Source organism: Protopterus annectens, chromosome 12.part0 (genome assembly GCF_019279795.1).
Source record: "Protopterus annectens isolate FY-2018-M chromosome 12.part0, PAN1.0, whole genome shotgun sequence".
NCBI lineage: Eukaryota > Metazoa > Chordata > Ceratodontiformes > Protopteridae > Protopterus > Protopterus annectens.
The window spans coordinates 946,455,994-946,461,288 of NC_056746.1; the positions used below are offsets into that span (position 1 = coordinate 946,455,994).

The following is a 5,295-nucleotide window of genomic DNA, read 5'->3' on the forward strand; positions in this document are numbered from 1 at the left end:
ATCTGCAATTGAGTTTGCAGGAACCTTATCATCAGGTCCATATCGGCTTTAGAGAGACTCCTAGTATATCTAGAGGACGCCACTGACACCAGGAGGGCCGATGCAAGGATGACCTCAAAGCGGGCAGAGCCTCCTCCTCCAACTCCGGGGAGAATTGTGGAGAATGGAGCAGAGGGGGAAGATGGCCTTGCAACTTTTTCTGGAGACTCTATCACCTTAACAGGAGGGGGTCGACGGATCAGAGACTGCTTGCCTCTTGCGACCCCTCTCCCTGTCTCTCTTTCTCCGTATGTTTTTTTTCTTGGCCTCTCTCGCTCCCTGTTTAGAGGTGGGAGTGGGAGTCCCAGACAGTGGAGAAGGGCCAGAAGGCTAAGTCACAGCCGTGACTGAAGATGAGGCTGCAGAAGTAGCTGACTCTGAGTAAAAGACCAGCGCGAAACAGCTTGGTCCTGCGGTCCCACAGGGATCCAGGGGTTAAAGGCTGCACAAATTTTGCAGCCAGATGTAAAATGAGGCACCCCCAAACAAACTACGCATAGTGTGTGGCCATCGGCCGGCGACAGCTTATGGCCACACTCTGTGCACTTGGAGAAAATCTGTTTCTGACTTTCCGACATTACTGACTTAGTAAAAAGTGCACACACGCTAAGGGTGGGAAGGGGAGGCCTACACATCAGAAAGTTTAACAACTTTCTACACTACTACAATTATCTAAATCCAAAAACCCAGGGAGAATAAGTATAGGGTTATAAACTGTTTAACACTGAAAAAAAGGCACACAGACTGAAAGTTAGATGAAAACCTAGCAAACATGCCTGGAGCTCAAAAATCCCTTGCTGGTGAAGCCGCTGCAAACGAGACCTGGGGATTGGAAGGAGGTTGCAGTGTAGTATGGTAAGGGGGAGGAGTTTGGAGCTCTGATCTTTAGCTTGGTTAGCTGCCGGCTCGGATCCGTATCTGGAACCCACAGGCTGACAATCAAATGAGGTTAACTACTTCAGATCACAAGTTTAAGAGGTACAAAAAGCAACTAAACCATTTGCAAAATGCATAGAGCAGACAGTGCTCAAGACTGTTTTACTATTCAAACATTCCAAGATGAAAAGCTCACATTCACTATGTTTCTACTTAAATAAGAGGAGAAAGAACACTGGTGTTAGAAATCATTACAATGCCTTGTGCAAACAGTCACCACAAACAATTTGGGAATTTTTTTATGTAAAGTGTGCATTATAAAAAAATACCAATTCTGAGTCTTTTACAGGGAGTATAAGCTCAAGTAGATGCAAATCACATGAAATATAAACAGAACACATTTGCACATGTACACTGTTTATTAAACATACTGACTTGTACAGCTCAACTACAAGGTTTTAGGTTGTCAAAGGTAACAATGAATGTTACAGCAGTTTCAGTGATGTGGAGCCAAATTCTAACGAAAGGAAAAAAAATAACAGAGCTCTCTCTCTCTCTCTCTCTAGCAATGTGGTACCAATGTACACACAAACATAACAGTTCTTCAAAACGAGGTTAAATAATGCTGTAGGTTTTCCTTTCAGAGTCTATACACATCTTGTCTGTTGAACAGAGCCAGTACTTCAGATGTAGGCACATGTTGAAAAACAGGATCCTAAAATTGAGAAAAATAGAAGTTAAATAGCTGGATGAAAAATACAACAAACAGCAAACCCAAAGGCTAAAATTACATTGTACTTGAAATCACAACTACAAGAATATCCAAGTTTCCAAATGCAAGGAACAATGTCGACATCTACTGGTAAACAAAACACACAACAAGCAAAAATATTTAACAATCTTCAGCATTTGTCATGAGAGAAATCAAATTCGAACTCTGGTAATATCTTTACCAGATTCAGTTTTAAACACAGTTAATACACTATTCCAGGCAGAGCCAATATAAGAGGGAAAATGTCACAAAGGCAACTGTTCTATTTTGTTACTTCATTTCTAAATCAAAACAATACATTTTTATTCAAAACAAGAATAATCCATACAGTAGACTTATTACAGTAATGCAAGAAAGTTTTCCATTTTCCTCACTGTTGTATGCTCTTAGAATTGGTGTATTTATAGATGTCAAATGTGGCTGTTTTCCAACAGCAGAAAAATGGGGTAATAAAGTTTTTCCTTCTCCCAACTGTTGTGCTAGAAGTTACTAAGAAATGCAGGAGGACATGCGGGATGGTTCTACTTGAAAGTTAGGCTGATCTTCTGTGGCAGTATGGTTCTCTGCAAGCCACTGTTCTCCATCTATGGTTCTAATCCCCTGAAACAGGTTTGCCTACTACCTGTTAAAATGACTAGTACATCTATGAGAGGAAGTACAGGCTAGAGAGCCACCACTACTACTTGCAGAGGTTGACTTACTAGTAGTGGGGTTCCCTACCCCCACAGTGTCAGCACCAGTGGTGAATTGATAAGCCAATGCATGTAATGGAGGAATGGCCATCACTTTCCCCTCCCTCAGCTGCAGCAGATCCCAAACCTTCTTGTATGCAAGACCCAGCTGCCGCAGTACAAGTTTTCAAGTTTCCACTGGAAGACAAGAAATGTCAGACTTTTACTAGTATATCACCCTGGCCCTCCAATGAAAGAAAGTCAGGCATGCAAAGCCTCATCATTCCTCTTTCACCTCACCAGCACCAACAGATGTGTAAACTGCGAACAAAACTCTAAATCCTAGGTCAGAGATCTACACCAACAGCGAACGAGTAAAACCTGTCTCTTGTATTATATGTTTTTTCCAATGTATTAGGACCATCAGATAGTTAACAGACTGAATCCTGGAACAACTGTGCTCATGACTACACATAGGAAATCAGGTCTTTTAAAATGCCTTCAAGAACAGAACCTCCTTTAATTCAAAATGTGTATTTAATGCTACTAACATTCGTACATAATCATATTTTAGTTTTGTCTTTTTGGCTTTTCCTGTTCAGGGGTCGCCACAGCAGAACTCCGGTCCGCTAATGATTGGCAGCAGATTTTTATGGTGCAGAGTTACCAGCCCGACGCCCAACCTTCAGCGAAGGCACGCCCATTCACACGTCTTTCGAACGCCACTTGACCGTGGGGAGGACATGCAGACTCCACACAGAAGACACTCCAGCCGAGAATCGAACAGGAGAACCTCTTGCTGTGAGGCAACAACGCTACTGCTGCACCACGTCATCTTAATGATGTTGTGAGAAAGCACCTCACTGAGAACTGGCGAACTGGCGACTGGCTTAGGAAAAGCGTAGTCTGCAGTTTTGGACCTCAACAGCCTGTCTTTTTCTTTGAGTTTTTTCAATATTCCGGTAGTCTGGTGGCTAACCGACATCATTTCTGGATAATTAAACAGAGAACCAAAATATTTAGAAACAAAAATGTACAGACGATGGATAGTCCGCTGCTTAAATAAAGCACAAAACCGACAGCAAGGTACGTTGTGGTCAGGGCCTAGGCAAGGAATACAGCAGAAATGAAAATCCTTGAGGTATTTGCTTCCCACAAGTAATACAATTATTAACTTTTATTGACATCAGTGAGAAGCAAGAAAAAGTTTCCCCAAAAGGGTACTTAGCTTTTAGTTGAAAACTTTGGTTCTGAAACATGGAAACGAAAATTTCAGGAGTCGGCCGACCGGCACTTGCCACGCGGTGCCCAAAGCAGAAGCAGTTCGCAAGAAAGACTGATGTAATGGCGTCGGCTGCATATTTTATACCCCTGATGTCATGGAAGAAGGGACAGCAACAGACTCAAGACACAAGACTTTGTTAATCAGGCCAAGTGAGGGCAACCTGCCAGCAGATTACCTAAATGTAATGACTGCAACAGTGAAACACTAAGAACATCATCTTTATCTGAATTTGTTGCCTTCATTTGTTCTTCAACCTGTGGGACAGAGTCCCCAGCTACAGGAAAACTTGGGAGGCCCTCATGGAAGGACATTCCAGAGCACAGCAGACCCAAAAGAAGCCTAGTTCTTAGAAATAATGTCCAACTTGTAATGAGATAAATATACGAGGGTCTGACCAGGAAGCAGCTGCACAAATCTCACCAATGGGAAGTTTAGACCAGAAAGCATTAGAAGTGGACACAGACAGAATGGGCCTTAATCCAACAAGGCAAAGGTATGCCCTTTGTAGAGTAAGCAAATGCAATGCAACTTGTGATCCAGTTTACCAGGGTCACCTTGGAAACTGATTTTTCCCAGTTTGGTCTTCGAAAACTAAACTGAAACTGATCAGACTTTTCATTTTTACTTGGACAGGACTAAACTTTTCAAAAAGTACAGTGGTGTACACTTACCATAAATGTAGATGTTACAGTGTACTCACTGTTGCATTCATCACATCTGGGTTATCTGCTTGTAGTAGCCCTCCGTCGGCCTGATTAACAATGTCTTGGGTCCTGCGTCGGTGGATCATCTTCCATGATGTCAGGTAGTCAGGGGTATAAAGCATGCAGCAGATGTCATTACATCAGTTTTTTTTGCCCCAGATGTCAGGTGCCCCCCTAATGGGAAGTATATATACTTCCAAAGCAGGGAGGGAGGGAGAGTAACCAGGACTGCAACAGTGAATACACTAGAACACCTACATTTATGGTAAGTGTACACAACTGTACTATGTTCGTGCTTCACTGTTGCAGTCATCACATTTGGGTAGATTCCCAAAGCCAAGGATGGGAGGAGGCATTTAGATAGCATTAGGGCCAGCTAGAAGGCCCTGCAAGACTGCAGTGGCAAAGCCAGCTCTAGATAGAGAAATTTAGTAAATGGTAATGCTTGATGAAAGTATGTACAGAACTCCAGGTAGCAGCTTCTAGGATGTCCCTGGTAGGTATGCCTCAGAGAAAGGCTGTAGAGGTAGATGCAGCCCTGGTTGAATAGGGTTTAATCCCCTGTCAGATAGGTTTTCCATGATGCTTATAGTAGAAATGAATGCAATGGCATATCCATTTTAGAAATTGTTTGCTTTGAAATAGCCTTCCCCTCTACCCCTGCAGCAAATGCCACCAGCAGTTGTTCAGATTTCCTTTGAGGGTTAGTCCTGTCGAAGTAAAATCTCAGCTGTCTGTGCACATCTAAGGAGTGCAGTATCCATTCCCCTTTGTTCTGTGGATTAAGGTAGGTGGATATCACCTTGGGCATGAAAGAGGGATTGGTCCTGAGGGAAACCCTGTCCACATGAAAGATGATGAAAGGCTCCACTGCCATAAGGGCCTGTAATTCATATACCATTCTTGCTGAAGTGATTGCTAAAAGGAAGGCTGTTTTCCAAGAAAGGA

The 5,295-nt window shown here is 42.9% G+C and overlaps 1 long non-coding RNA gene across 1 annotated transcript in view; it reads right to left on the reverse strand.

Annotated features, from left to right (window-relative positions):
* Positions 1–1,315: 1,315 nt before the first annotated feature.
* The window catches only part of LOC122816901, a 101,919-nt gene continuing 97,939 nt past the window's right edge, over positions 1,316–5,295 (reverse strand). Inside the window, exon 3 of the long non-coding RNA XR_006367119.1 lies at positions 1,316–1,630. This is a non-coding gene — a long non-coding RNA (uncharacterized LOC122816901). The remainder of the gene's footprint in view (positions 1,631–5,295) is intronic.